The sequence below is a fragment of the Sus scrofa genome, chromosome 3 (assembly GCF_000003025.6).
Source record: "Sus scrofa isolate TJ Tabasco breed Duroc chromosome 3, Sscrofa11.1, whole genome shotgun sequence".
NCBI classification, from domain to species: domain Eukaryota; kingdom Metazoa; phylum Chordata; class Mammalia; order Artiodactyla; family Suidae; genus Sus; species Sus scrofa.
The window spans coordinates 61,456,683-61,472,235 of NC_010445.4; positions in this window are offsets into that span (position 1 = coordinate 61,456,683).

Below are 15,553 nucleotides of genomic sequence, written 5' to 3' on the forward strand. Positions count from 1 at the left end.
GGTACAGGTTGCAGATGTGGCTCAAATCTGGCATTGCCCTGGCTGTGGAGTAGGCGGGGGGTGGGGAGGGGGACTACAGCTCTGATTAGACCCCTAGACTGGGAACCTCCATCCACCACAGCCCTAAAAGACAAAAAAAAAAAAAAAAAAAAAAAAAAAACTTAAATCCAGAAAAAAAAAGTCAGAAGAGGAGGTCAGGAAGATTGTGAGACTGTTTTCAAACCAAAAATGTCAGAATGTCAGAAATTGTAAAAATTAACACATATAACACACATTTTTAAGGTTATTAAAAAAAAATATCCTCAAATACCTCTAAGCCCTGGTTTTCTTCTTTTATCTAATCTATCATCTTCAATAATTGCAGTCGAGTCAATTCTTCTTCTTCTTCTTTTTTTTTTTTTTTGGTCTTTTTGCCTTTTCTAGGGCCGCACTCGCAGCATATGGAGGTCCCCAGGCTAGGGGCCTAATCGGAGCTGTTGCTGCTGGCCTACGCCACAGCCACAGCAACGAGGGATCCCAGCCACATCTTCGACCTACACCACAGCTCATGGCAACGCCAGATCCTTAACCCACTGAGCAAGGCCAGGGATTAAACCGGCAACTTCATGGTTCCTAGTCGGATTCATTAACCACTGAACCACAACCGGAACTCCAAGTTGATTCTTAATAGAATCAAAATATCCCAACACATCTAAATAACTCTCTCCGGTTCATTCAACCAGGAATCAGAGAAGATTCAAACTCATATCTGTTTTACTTCAAATTCATTTCTCTGCTTTTCCAAATATATCATGCTGTCTCTAGTAACTTTCAGGGAGTTAAGAGAATTGGGAATCAACTACTTCAGTACTCTGCTTCAAAGCGTATAACATATTTCTTTTCCATCTTCCAGGTGAGAAAATGAGAGGTAATGAGTGTTACAGACTGGCCCAAAGTCATAGACATAATATGTAATGTTGTGGAATTACTGGGAGTTATAATATAAAGGATTGTATACTTTCTAACTCTTCCTTTCATCCTTTCCTCCTTTTAACCTCTATTATTTCTTTATGCAAAGCTTTATACCAAAAATAACTAGAGCAGCCCAAGGAATAATGCCTCATACATCCTCCAGAAGGCCAGCTATCCCATCCCCAGACACGCCAGACATTGGTAAAGCTTACTTATTTTTTAGATTTGCTTTCCTACCAGCAACTTTTACATCTATAAACTTTGACTGTTCCCATTAGATTCCTCTTACCCCATTGCCACATAGAAATCAGAGTTTACCCTCTTCTGAATGCTGAGCCTGCAGAGGGGACTAGATTTTAACTGATAATATAATTCCAAGTGTTAAATGCTAACAAACTATTGCTATGTTTTATAGACAATGCATCTGCATAACAAAAAGGTGCGCTAACATAATGACCTCAAAATAAACATACCAAAGGACCGGAAGAGTATTTTGACAAAATAAGCAGTGTAAACATAAACATAATAACGTTTTTATTCTATGATGGAAAACCCTTCCCAAAAGATAAGTATTCTCTCACTCCAAAAATAAGTCAAAGTAATCACAACTAACAAACACAAGAAGTAAACTTTTAAGAAAACAATGCCCTTGCCAGAAGTTCCCTTTTCTTCCTTTTTCATCATTTCCCTTACTTTAATTACATTCTTGTCCTACTTCATTCTCCCTAGCTCCATTTTTCTCTGAATCATTGCCTCTGCCTCTTGTTATTTATTCATTTATTTATTTATTCAAGCATTGACAATTCTGAGACTTTCCCAGCTCAGCAATCTACAGATCATTCATCAGCATGTAAATGTCTTCCCAGCAGTGACCTTGGCATTCCCAGAAAAACTTACTCTCTTTTTACCCCTGGTCCATCGGGTCAATGGACAATTTAGAATTGCTCTCAGGTTATAGAGCAATTGTAAATCTAGGGAGAAATCTGATTATTTTAAATAGGACATAATCTTTCTGAGTTTCATTTTTTCAAATGTTCTTGAACTATGAGGAAAATGAAAATAAACACTGAGCAAAAGTTGATGAAATCAACAGGTGGTAGTATGCCATTCTTTATTCTTCATTGCCAAAATGAGATTTCCTGCTCAATTTAGATCAATTCTGTTTTGCCTGAAAGATGTTGCTGATAGTAGAGTGGTCAGTAGAAGTGCTCAATTTGCAAAAAGAGTTGCAAACAAGAAAGCCCCTGCCTTATGATTTAAGCACTTGGACTGTGATATGTAATATATGCCCTTCTGCTAGTATTATTCCTTCAAATTGGAAGGTAATTTTTCCTCTTTTGAACTTCTTAACTATACACCAAAGCTAAATCCTTAGGAAAGCCTGCCCTGATCTCTTAAACACTGGGCTGAAAGAATATGGGCTGTGGGCACAGGGAAACCGAGTTTTGAATCTCCTTTTATCAATAGTAGCTGCATGACCTTCTCAGGTTTATTTTTACCTGAACTGAATTTTTCTAAATGTCTAAAGTGAAAAATATTTATCTTGCAGCATCATTTGAAAAGCTGTTAACACTAGCTTTAAAGTACTTATCACTCAATAATTGATACTCTTCCCATTATTACTTAGTTTTCCCACTTGTTAATTGCTATCTTTATATTTTGTGCTAATTATTTAGTTTCTTTGATCCTTTTGCTTCCATGTTTATGCATGAACCACTAGAAATAAAGTGGGAAAGAGAGATTAGTATGCTAATACTTGGGAGGTGCAAGCCCAGAATGATAAAGGTGAGGATAAAGGGAGTAGAGAAGCAGTAGGAGGCATGCTGCAATGCAAGGCAATTCCTTCTTGCTCTGGTTACCGTTTCAAACTGGGCAGTGAAGAGCTATAGCAGGTGAATCAGCATGCAGGACTTAGGCTGGGTTGAGAGAAGAACCACTTGAGGTAGTTCTCTTCAGCAGAGGAGATTTATGTGCATGGATCCTTCCTGCCTTTCTTTCTCCTTGGTCTTGGTTTACCACATGGGGTAAGCTAGGTTGAATCATCTGACTCTTGGGTACACTCAAGAGTGGGGTCCAGCACTGCAGTGGTGTGTTCTTTATGAAAATATGAAAGAGGATAGTCAACTTGGTGAAGGTGGATTCCAATTCAACAAAAAAAATAGTGATTGGAATCTGAAAAGACCAAAAGGTTTATATGCCAACGTAGTATTTCCCCCATTATGCTGAGTAATGCTTGAGGTCACTTTGTTCTATTGTTTTCTATGTCTAGTACTTAATTTAGTGCCACGTACTTAATCTGCTTCTATGATAGATAAGTAAAGTAACCAAAGAATACAAATAACATCATGGTACGCAAATTACTTTATTCCTTGGAAGATACTGTTAAAAATAAGTAATGAATGATATGCAGACCATCAGCTTATTCAGTTAAAATACGACTTCATTTTTTTTTTTTTTGCCAAATAATTGCAATGGTTGAATCGCTTATTTGCTGTAGAGATTACCAAAATCAAAGAGAAGAATATAAGCAAGGCGATCCATCTGTCAATACCAATAAATCTCTTTTCATTGTTAAAAAGATTGTCTATAACCATGAGGTTTCGGGTTCGATCCCTGCCCTTGCTCAGTGGGTTGGGGATCCGGCGTTGCCGTGAGCTGTGGTGTAGGTTGCAGACGTGGCTCGGATCCCGTGTTGCTGTGGCTCTGGCGTAGGCTGGCAGCTACAGCTCCGATTCGACCCCTAACCTGGGAACCTCCATATGCCGCGGGAGCAGCCCAAAGAAATAGCAAAAAGCCAAAAAGACAAAAAAAAAAAAAAAAAAAGATTGTCTATCTTCCTTTTGCATTTATTTCTCTGTGACCTCTTGAAATGCTCTAAGAGCTTTTTGCTGCTATTGTTTAACATTTACTGCTGAACCGTTTTCCTCATTAATGAAACCTAGGGGGGGAAAAAGAATACTATGTAAAACATTCATTCCTTAGTCCTGAATATATTGATTTCATTATTTTCATGTTTGTTTCATTGTCTGTGTGTGTGTGTGTGAGAGAGAGAGAGACAGAGACAGAGAGACAGAGAGACAAGAGAGAGAAATCACCGGGAAACAATTACAATAACTTTTTAAAAAGCAGCCTAAATGTCACCCATTCATTATTGTAAGAAAAAGTTTTGTTATTCTACAGGGTAGCATGGAAACACCTACATTAAAAGTGAAAGAGGAAAACCCCTAGGAATAATCTTTCAAGAGTTTTCAGCACTTGCAGGCTCAGAGTAGAGGTTATGTTCATATAACATATGGATGGGCAAGATTCAAAATACCTACTTCAGGAAAAATGTATCGGTATTCCTTTAGTGATGCATTTGGCTGGCAGCTTCCTTGAGGAAGATCTTTGTTAGGTTGGCAATGAGGTGGCATGTTAGCCACTACCAGCTGCCCACTTCACTCTACCTTCAGTCACCCAGCCATAGCAAGGCCTGACCATTGATCTATGCTTCATTTCTGAGCTTTGAAGTAAGAGTCCTAATGTCATTCTTTGATTCTGCTAGGTTAGTTTCCCTCTTGCTGCTTTCTCAAATTGGGCTGTGATCTACCCCCAGACTAATGTCTTGCATTTATTTACTGCTGGTTGGAGCGATTTAAGTATTTAAAAAACTCAGTGAAGCATTTTAAAGCTTTACTGACATGTTGCATGCCAGAAATGTCATCTTTGAATATAGAAGGAAAAAAAAAAAGAACCCCAAATCCTCTGCTACATATCTAAATTTTCCAGAAGCAAAACTGTTTACCAGAATTTCCCAAACAGGAATAGTATATTACAACATACACTATTATGAGGGTATCACTTTAGAAAACTTTTTTTTTAAATGGTGAAATTTTGGGAGTTCCCGTCGTGGCGCAGTGGTTAATGAATCCGACTAGGAACCATGAGGTTGCAGGTTCGATCCCTGCCCTTGCTCAGTGGGTTAAGGATCCGGCGTTGCCGTGAGCTGTGGTGTAGGTTTCAGATGAGACTCGGATCCCTCGTTGCTGTGGCTCTGGCATAGGCTGACAGCTACAGCTCCGGTTAGACCCCTAGCCTGGGAACCTCCATATTCTTCGGAAGCGGCCGAAGAAATGGCAAAAAGACAAAAATAAATAAATAAATAAAATAAAATAAAATGGTGAAACTTTGGAAACCTTCATAGTCTCTCTCCCAGCCTTCTTTCCCAGCACTACACATACATTCATAGTCCTTATGTGCAAATTAGAGTCTCAAGACATGTTATGAAGATACCTGTTTTGTGTTGTTTATTTCAGCGCTGTCCAAACTTCTAGGTTCAAAGAAATGTTGAATCAGGGAATATCTATACTAGAGAGAGAGAGCGAAGTGATTCATAAAATATACTTTGGGAAACAGTGGGCTAGATGAAGATATAACAGAGACATGGTAACTAGTTTTGAACATTCTTCAAGTCTTCTCTCAAAAATACTGCACCCAAGAATCCATCTTGCATCCCTCGCTTGTTTACATATATGTAAAAGGTTGGGCTTCTATGAACAGTGCCTTGAGTACGGCAATTCATGATATTTTATAACATATCCCTCAGTGTCAGTTACTTTACATAGAATTTATCTGATTTTCATAACAATACTTCAGAATGGGTATTAATATCCTATTTACAGATGATGACACTATAGTTCAAGTAGTTTAAAAAAAATCCCTCAATTCATTTGAGTGATTCATATTTTCCTCCATTATACCATGGTGCCTCCTTTATGTGCATACTTCTGTAAGAAGACTCTGAGCTTTCAATGGTCAGATATTTTCTCAAACATTCGTTTCAACCCCTGCCCCACTAGCTGCATGGATTTATCTTGATAATCCCCTAGAATTAATTTCGTTGTATTTACATACATACATTTGTATGTGCATAAATATGTTATAGACAAATTTAATGATTACCATAAAAAGTTAGTAAAGACCAGATTTTGAGAAATGTTATCTAAATGGTAGACTTTTAATCCCTATAGATTAACTTTCCACTTACCTGGGCTGTGGGTATATTACGAGGATAAATCTCAAATGACCTGGAAATAAGGAAATAGAATATTCGACATATGCTATGATCAGAATTTTGAATTACGTTGTTGATTCTGATTTCTTCCTTTTTACTCATTTGCTCTCTTTGCCTAAGGTTTTGGTCCTAAAATAGATAACAATTTTACTATTGATGAGGTCTAAAAGTAAGACAATCAGCAAAGTCTGACATGATATTTTTTATTGAGGCATAGTTAATTTACAATGTTGTATTGGTTTCAAACATTCACCAAAGTGATTCAGGTATATATGTTTATGTACTGATATGTATATTCTGTTTCAGATTCTTTTCATTATAAGTTATTACAAGCTATTGAGTATAATTCCCTGTGCTATATAGCAGATCCTTGTTGTTTACTTATTTTATATATACAGCAGTGTGTATATGTTAATTCCAAACTCCTAATTATATTTATGTTTATAGGACATCACATTTATATGCCATGCATCTAGTAACAAAATTTGCATACTTTACAACCAATATCATTCTATGAAATACCAAAGTCACTTTTTAAATGACACATACATAACTATTTTCAATTCAGTAGCTCAGATTTGATAAACAGAGTGGCATAGTTAAACAGCATTGGGTATATCCTCAATACCCCCCAGCCCAGCATTATTTCTGACTGCCCAATCTTTCACACCTACACAGTGTGCTATTTTGAGCAGAATATTTTCTTTGAAACCTTATCAAAAATGCCCATTAAAATATTTAACTCAAGCTTTCTTCACAGAACTTTTGAATTTTAATTGAGGACACTTTAAGAGGCTTAGTGATATAAATCATAAACATAACAGGAAGAGAACAATTAAGGAAGTGCAGCACATAGCTTATACCATATTTATGGTTATTATCTGGAGAAAATGGCCGTGAGATGCATTAGAGAGCAGGTGTAAGTCTTTTTGCAGAGCTGTTCTGGAGAAATGAAATATTGTTCAAGTGAATCCTAAACCAAGATACATGTACTAGCCAGAAGAGTTGGAAGAGAAAATTGTGACAAGAGAAATCCTATGGGAGGGAAAAAACAGTTGTTACAAGTGGGAAGGGAGAATAGTAACAAGGGAAACAAGAATTGAGATTTCAAATCTAACTTCCCTCACTAATATTCGTTCTTAACATTTCTGGAAAGACTGTCGCCACATTTAGTAGCAAAACATATTCAGAGAGTGTGTCCTTTTTTTTTTTTTTTTTTATTTTTAGGGCCACACTCATGGCATATGGAGGTTCCCAGGCTAGGGGTCTAATCGGAGCTACAGCTGTCAGCCTTACCACAACCACAGCAACGCAGGATCCAAGCCACATCGGCAAACTATACCACAGCTCATGGCAATGCCAGATCCTTAACCCACTGAGCGAGGCCAGGGATTGAACATGCAACTTCATGGTACCTAGTCGGATTCATTTCCACTGCACCACAATGGGAACTCCAAGAGTGTGTCTTAAAGTAGGTTAACATGAAGTGAAATCCTAACTGTGAATGTACATTATCTAGAATAATTGGTTGAGAACAGAAACAATAATATAAAAGCCTTTATTAGCAGAGTTGAATTAATGGAGTGATGAAACAGGAAATAGTAACATGCAGAATTATGAAAAGGTGATGCTTAGCACATGTGCATGACTGCATTCATTTTTTTTTAATGTTCCATTTGTATCATAACTACTTAGAAAAGTGACAGCCTTTCCCTGACACATATCAGTTTCAAAAGCAGGTGCTACACAGAAAACAATTTCTCTTGAAGGGTTTCTTCAGATATATCGTCGACGTTAGTGTAAGCTCTGAAAATAAGCCATTGAGTAGAAATCACTTGCTGCCTAAATTATTTCTTGCTGAAGTTGGAATATCACTAACACTTAAGTAAAGATGTAATTTTTATAAATATTCACACCAAAGCAAAAGGCTACCTCTAGACAACAACACACTACTGTACCAATTGTTCTAAATATCCAGATGATTTGGCCTCCTGGTGCCCTTATACAAATAATTTTGACTTGAGAAAAACAGTTGACTAAGTACACTTCTGTATTTTCCAAGAAGTATTGTATCTTCAAGGTCTTTATTGCAATGTCTACCAAAGAGCATGACAGCATATTAAAAGCCTTTTTTTTTTTTTCAGAAGGATCATGCTATCAGTATTTATATTTGTGATGCTAGCTTATCTGTCCATAAAAATCTGTAACCTATATTAGATATATCATAGAGTCTTACGCTGAGAATGAAATGCAGTGAGGGGGAGAATTATGTTTATTATCATTTATTATTTGAAGGCTTCATCTGTCAGCAGTGAATCACAGGTGACAAAAGGGCATGATGTCAGAAGGAGCCAGAGAATGAGTGGAATTTTTTTAACAAGGGAGAGAATATTATTGAATTCACTGTGCAGGCTTGTGGTACGTTACCACTGAAGTATCAGAAGTCAGAGGAGAGCATCTTTGAGCCAAAATAGCTGAAGAAACAATGAAATGTCCAAACTGAGGAATGTCAGTGTTACCTTATGGGACAAGCTGCTGTCTCACAGATGCGTGCTGATATTGTGCAGCCCATGAAAGTGTCACTTCATAGCAAAAGGAAGTTATCTATAGGGAGAAGGGGACATGATTAAGGCCTCAATCCTATGAAAATCCCTCCTAATTCTAACATGAACCATGGGAACATTTAAAGCAAGAGGTCTGAGTAAATAAACCTAGGCAGACTTAAATATCCTCTCATTTATCTGTCATTATAAACTTTGTAAAGCACTCTATCCTCTTTAAACTGGCATGTGGGGGCTCTAGATAATCTGCTCCAAATTATGTCAGTCACGCACCAGAGGATTCCAGGAGTGTCTAGTTACATTTATTCCAGGACTTTGTAGCTACATTTAATCTCTTTTCTTTTCTTTTTAGGATTGTATCCATGGCATATGGAATTTTCCAGGCTCAGGGTTGAATAGGAGCTGCTGCTGCTAGAGTATGCCACAGATACACCACCAGATCTGACCCCTATCTGCGACCTACACTACAGCTTATGGCAACACTGGATCCTTACTCCACTGAGCGAGGCCAGGGATCGAACCTGCATCCTCATGGTTACTACGTTGTGTTCTTAACCTGCTGAGCCACAACGGGAACTCCCGCATTTAATTTCTCATTATTTCTCATATGTGTCGTATTTTTCCATCTTTGACCAGGTTGTTTGTTTTTTGCCTGAGGTTACCTTACCCATTTTCTCTTTGGCACATAGCGCTGCATTTAGGATTGGCATTGTGTCATTTCTGTCTTAGTGTCCACAAAGGTCCGAAATGAGCCTAATACATGGTATGATACATAGTTTTCAATAAATACATAGTTAATAAATACAAGAACACATTAATCTCACTCCCAGCCCTAACTGTGTATGAATGTTTGATTAATTCCCTCTCACTTCTTATACTGCATTCTTCTAAAATATGAAAGGTCATGTCATATAGCAGAAACTAAAATGTTCAGGCAGACAGGCTGTATCATGAGTTCTAACTGAAGGATGGTTTTTATGTGCTATGCAACCTTAATAAAATCGAAATCTTTCTATTCTCGGAAGGAGTTGGACCTTTGAAGGCCTCTCTAATTATAAGAGTTTACATGATTGGATCATGTGATTGATCCATTTGACTTGCACCATCAATTTTAGACCAAAAACAATTAGTCTGTCAGTATATTAATGAATGCATATTTTGAATGTTTTTACATAAACTCACAATATATAAACTGCATAGCTAAAGTACCTAGAAAGTTATTCTAGATTGTAGTTATGAAAAGAGATGTCCTTAGGTGGGAGAATTATTAGAGAATTATTAGCTTTTTTTCTTAGCAAGAAAATTTAAGTGATGCCATCCTGAAACAGAACAGAATGAAAACTTCATACTGTAGATGTCAATCAGAAAGTCAAACTACAAAAAGAGAGGGGAGAATTTTTACTCTGCTTATACCATAGTGTATACACACACACACACACACACACACACACACACATGCTCACTTCAGGGTAATTATTTTACTATACACACACAACTTTGTAACCAGGATTTTCATGTAGACATATGAATTAATACTACTTTTTAGAACATAAGGATGAATTTAATAAAGTTCAACAGAACTCCTAACATCTGACATTTTAATAAATTCATTACAACAATGCATAGTTTAGAATATTGTCACTATTATTTTTTACAATTAATAATAATCATATGTGTAACTTCTTTATTGAGCTTCCTGAACTAAATTATTCGTATAAATATTCCATTAAACCTCCTCTTACATCTAGGATGGAAATGTAGATATTATTCTCTATTGCTGATGAGATAATAAGGTAAGAAATATTAAAATATTTCCCCAAGGTCATAGAGAGAGTAAAGAAAGAATGATGTAGGAACCTGACACCTATCTGTATGTTTGTAGTCTCTTTTCCACTGAGAGTTGAACAAAGTTAAAATAGAAAGATGCATGGAGGTTGAGGCATGGGTCTATTCCAACAGGAAATAAACAGAAACAGAAGCAAATGCAATATATTGACCAATGGCCCATTCTTGCTTTTGGTTTTGTCAGTGGGGTTCTGCACTTCATAGTCTCCTCTATCTTAGATCTTTAAATGTGATAGAACACATTAAACTCCCTTAAACCACAGAAGATTGAAGTTCCTGTCGTGGCACAGTGGTTAACGAATCCGACTAGAAACCATGAGGTTGCGGGTTCGATCCCTGCCCTTGCTCAGTGGGTTAACAATCTGGCATTGCCATGAGCTCTGGTGGCTCGGATCCCACATTGCTGTGGCTCTGGCGTAGGCCGGTGGCTATGGCTCCGATTAGACCCCTAGCCTGGGAACCTCCATATGCCATGGGAGCGGCCCAAGAAATGGCAAAAGGACAAAAAAAAAAAAAAAAACCAAAAACAAACAAACAAGCAAAAACCACAGAAGATTGTGTTCCAGTCCTCCCTGATCCATAAAATTTGGGCAGCAAACTCCCAAAAGGAACTTAGTCTAGAACCCTCTTTACCTTCCTGACCTTGTCTTTCTGCCAATGCCTGGCACACAGTGCGGCTGGGGAGTAGTGCCGGTGTCCCAGATTAAGAATCTGGCCAATGTTAATTTCTTGAAAAAAGGAGAAACTGGATGGGACATGCAAAGGCAGCATCTAAATGCATACATGATAACATTTTGTATATGAAGCTAAATCAGATAGAAAAATAACAATTTTAGATCAGTGAAAAAGTATTCATTAAATTAAAGACATTTCAAGCTTATAGGACTCAGAAGTAATTATACTGAAAGTATTTCCTTCATGAGACAAGTAAATTTCTCAAAAATACTTACACAAAATGTAATTTATTAAAAATTGAATAAAAAATAAAAGCCATATTAGTAAAAGAAAACTTCATTACAAAAATTGAAAAACCTAAAATAGAAATTTTTATTAGGAATAGAGCATCACTTTGAGAATATTTTAGAACTATAGAAACACATCTTTTAAAGGAATGAAAGATAAAAATATAATGGAAAATAGGTATAATCATTTAAAATATGAATTAAAGATGTAAAAAATAAGGAACAAGTGATCCTGAAACAGTAATTCAAGAAATTTTCTTAGATATAAAATTAGATTAGAGAATTCAAATTAAGACATTTCATGCCTTTCCAAAGGTAATGATCAAAGATTAATGTTATGATACTGTGGGTAAAGCATTATTTAAACTATTAAAAAATTGTCTTCAGAATTTGTAAGTCGGGCAAATTGCCTGGAAAACCACCAAATCCAATTTAATTTATAAATTCCTTTTTGTGCAAATAAATTCAATTAATAAAACATTATACACAAAATCATAAGGGGAAACTGCATGGACTCCAGATTTTATATTCCTACTAGCTATAATTTGTATTAAAATGTAGTGGAAAAATAATTCTCCAAAATGAAAATATAACATGCAATTACCTTTGCTATAAAATTACCTAAAAATATCCACAACATTACTGAGCAATAATCATGACAATAATCAATGAATGGTGAAGTTGCATTCAAAGATAGCTAGAGCTGTTTTTCTTCTAGTAAAAATGTATTTATATTTTTCTTTCAGTTTTAGGATTTTAGGATTCTTCATACATATCATACATATTCATTATAAAAAGTATTTAGTCATGGATTTTTTTCCCTTACCGGTTTTCATCCCTCCTCTCGGTTATCTCATAAACATCTCAGGCTTAAGATTTAACTCTGGATGTTCCCTACCTCATAGAATCAATGCCTGTGATTTTATATTCTAGTCAAGAATGCTTGCAAATTGACAGTTATTTAAGTCAGAGTTTGAAATAGGTTTGACATTCCAATCTTCCATATCTCTAATCCATCACAGAGTATTGATGATTCCAGATCCAAATTAAAACTCAAAACTATCACCCCTCTACTTGTCCATTGCTACACCTTGATCCAAACCTTGATAATTCTATGCTTCAAATATTATAACATATGACTAACTTACTATCTCATAAACTTTTCTATTCTTTCCTATCCCCAGTACACACCCACCTGCACTGATTCATCTTCTACATAGTGGCCAGAGTGATTTTTTTACAATCAGATTATTACATCAGTTTGATCTCCCTTTATCCTATCTCTTTGCTCCATTGCCTGGCTCATAGATTAAATTTCCCTCCTCAGTGTCAGTCTTTGACATCCAAATCAATATTACCTATTCTTCATAATTTCTCTCATGTTACTATGTAGTTTCTTCCAGAGTGCTCATCACAATTCGTAGTCATATACTTTTTTCACAATACTTATCATAATATGTACCTATTAATTCCATGAGTTTCTTCTCTGCTATATTGTGAAGTCCTTGACAAAGGGGTAAATATGAGTTTGGGGTAATTAATATATATCACTTGCTGAGAGCAAGTACTCATTACCATAGCATTAATTAATGATTGGCAGTTATTTTCTATTAGGTTACCATTAAAGAATGTTTCAAGTGACACCAAATAGACATGCAAAATATTTTGAGCTAATTCAATGGAATGATGGCATGCATTTGGTGGTTTGAACATTAACTACTGTGGGATTAAGGATGAGAAGGCAGAGTAGAAGGAGTTAATCTCACCTTCTCTCATGAAAACACCAAAATTACAGCTAACTTGAACAACCATCAACAAAACATACTGAAAACTACCAAAAAAAGATACCCTACACCCAAAGACAAAGAAGAAGCCACCTTAAAACAGTAGGAGGGACACTTTTGTGATACAAGCAACCCTATACTTGCTAGGTGGGAAACCCACAGACTGGAAAATAACTATACCAAAGAGGCTCTCAATAGGAGTGAGAGTTCAGAGCCCCACATCAGGTTCTCATGCCTGGGGATCTGGCATTGGGAAGAGGAGCCCCTGGAGCATGTGGCCTTGAAGGCCAATGGAGCTTGTTCACAGGAGTTCCACAAAACTGGGGAAAACACAGACTACACTCTTAGAGGGCACACACAGGATTCCATGTGCACTGGGTGCCAGGGCAAAGCAGGGACTCCATACGAATCTGGGTCAGACCTACCTGCTGGTTTTGGAGTGCCTTCTAGGAAAGCAAGGGTCAGCTGTGGCTCACTTTGTGGGCAGGACATTAGAGGCAGAAGTCCCAGCTATAATCATCAGCATGAGGTCACCTGGATGGTGCCATTTTGGAAATATCTGGCCTCACCCATCATGGCTGAGAAGCCCCAGGCCAAACTTCCCAGAGAGTTGGAAAACAGCCTGACCAGTCAGAAAACAGGCTGCTTAAATTTCTCCTAGGCACACAGACACTTCTAATCACATCCAGAGACAAAGCCCAACCCAGAAGAGGGACAAGACTCAGTTCCACCTACAAGTGGGCTGGCACTGGTCCCTTCTATCAGGAAGCTGGCCTCAAGCCACTTTATCAACCTCACCCACAAGGGGTAAGACACTAGAATCAGAAAAGCTACACCTCTGTAGCCTGAAAAAAAGAGACCACACAAAAAGCTATACAAAATGAAAAGGCAGAGAAATATGAGCCAATTAAGGAATAAGAAAAAATCCCAGAAAAACAGCTGACTGACCTGGAGATTAACAACCTCCATGCAACAGATTTTAGAATAATGATAGTTAAGATGATCATTTTGCCTCTCTCTGGTAAAAAGCTGGAGGAAAATATCAATAAATAACAAGGAATGTTGACCAAAGAAATAGAAAATTTAAAGACTAAACAAGCAGAGATGAAAAGTACAATAACCAAAATAAAAAATCAACTAGAAGAAAACAATATCAGAATATAGCAGAAGAATGAATAAGCAAGGTGTAAGACAGACTGTTAGAAATCACTGATGTGGAACAGAATAAAGAAAAAAAGAATGAAAAGAAATGAGGAAAGTCTAAGACAATTAAACACATTAACATTTGTACCACAGGGGTGTCAGAAGGAGAAGAGAGAGAGAAAGAGCCAGAGCAAATATTTGAAAAGACAATAGTTGAAAACTTCCCTAACATGTGAAAGGAATTGCTTACTCAAATCCAAGAAGTACACTGAATAACATAAATAAACCCAAGCAGAAATACCCCAGAATATATATTAACCAAACTGACCAAAATTAAAAAAATAAAGAGAAAATATTGAGAGCACTTGGTGAAAGAAACAAATAATATAGAAGCTAACTACAATAATTTTATCAGCTGATTTTTCAGCAGAAACTCTGCAGCCAAGAAGGGAATGGCATGATATACTTAAAGTGATGAAAGGAAAAAAACCTCCAACCAAGAATATTCTACCCAACAAGACTCTCATTCATATTTGAAGGAGAAATCAATAGCTTTGCAGACAAGTATAAGCTATTTAAGCAGCATTAAAACAGCTTTACAAAAAATATTAGTTTGTTAGAAGTTCTACCTAGGAACTTCTCCAGGTAAAAAAGAAAAGGCCACAACTAGAAGTTAGAAAATTACAAATGAGGGAGTTCCCATCATGGCTCAGTAGTAACAAACCTGACTAGTATCCATTAGGGTGTGGGTTCAATCCCTGGCTGTGATGTAGGTTGCAGATGCAGCACATATCCCATGTTGCTGTGGCTGTGACATAGGCTGGCAGCTCTAGCTCCTATTAGACACCTCACCTGAGAACTTTCATATGCCATGGGTGTGGCCCTTAAAAGAAAGAAAAGAAAAGAAAAAGAAAATTACAAATGAGAAGTCTCACTGGCAAAGGCAAACATCTAATAAAGGTAGGAAATTATCCACATACAAATATGAGATCAAAACAAGCAACCATGAGAAAAAGAGTGTACGTGAGAAGAGGAGGATGCATTTGAAATTAAGAGACCAGCAACTCCAGGCAATCTTATATATATACAGACAACTATATCAAAACCTCATTGTATCTCAGACCCAAAAATCTACAAGAGATACATACACAAGTAAGAAAAACCAGTCCAAACACAACACTAAAGATAGTCATCAAACCACGAGAGATGAAAATTAACTATTTGCCGAAGATTGGTTGCAAACTACTGATGGGG